Below are 852 nucleotides of genomic sequence, written 5' to 3' on the forward strand. Positions count from 1 at the left end.
TGTGTGTGTTGCTCAGCAACATCAAAAACTGTTTACTTGAGGTTTCCTTGAGGTCAAATGGCCGTGTGATCACATAAAAAGACTTTGTTTGTGTTGTCTCTGGAGCCTCTACTTCGGATGCTGGCATCCCAGCTGAAAGGTTGGACGCTTTCCGGAAAGACTATAGCTGTTCAGGCATACACGGATGACATGATGGTTCTATTCCACAATACTGCGGAGATACCTTGACTGAAGGCTGCAATCGATGATTATTGTCGGTGTTCTGGTACAGTGCTTAGTGACGGTAAATGCAGGCTTCTTCCTTTGCGGGGTTTTAATGAGGCGGTTGTTTCATGGGCCACTGCAGTGGATCGCCATATGTCTCTCGGTGTCATCGTTGGTCGTTGTCCACACAAAATGGCGACGCTTATCTGGAAGTCTGCTACGGACAAAATTCAGGGAGCGATACTAGAACATGAAATACGTTCTCTTACTCTGCTTCACAAAGACCGAATACTGGATAAATACCGAGCCTGGTGGCGCAGTGGTTAGCACACTGGACTCGCATTCGGGAGGACGACGGTTCAATCCCGTCTCTGGCCGTCCTGATTTAGGTTTTCCGTGATTTCCTAAATCGCTTCAGGCAAATGCCGGGATGGATCCTTTGAAAGGGCGCGGCCGATTTCCTTCCCCATCCTTCCCTAACCCGAGCTTGCGCTACGTCTCTAATGACCTCGTTGTCGCCGGGACGTTAAACACTAAATCTCCTCCTCCTCCTACTACTGGATAAATATATTTTCTGGGAAGCTTATTACGTAGCCCATGCTTACCCGCTTCCCTCGATGATGGTGAACAAACTTCAACAGTTGTCTG

The 852-nt window shown here is 48.4% G+C and overlaps 1 non-coding gene across 1 annotated transcript; it reads left to right on the forward strand.

The window, feature by feature from the left end:
* Positions 1 to 509: 509 nt before the first annotated feature.
* On the forward strand, positions 510 to 582 carry Trnaa-cgc. The gene has a single exon. It is a non-coding gene; the product is annotated as a tRNA-Ala (tRNA).
* The last annotated feature ends 270 nt before the right edge of the window (positions 583 to 852 follow it).

This window comes from Schistocerca piceifrons, chromosome 4, assembly GCF_021461385.2.
Source record: "Schistocerca piceifrons isolate TAMUIC-IGC-003096 chromosome 4, iqSchPice1.1, whole genome shotgun sequence".
Taxonomy (NCBI): domain Eukaryota; kingdom Metazoa; phylum Arthropoda; class Insecta; order Orthoptera; family Acrididae; genus Schistocerca; species Schistocerca piceifrons.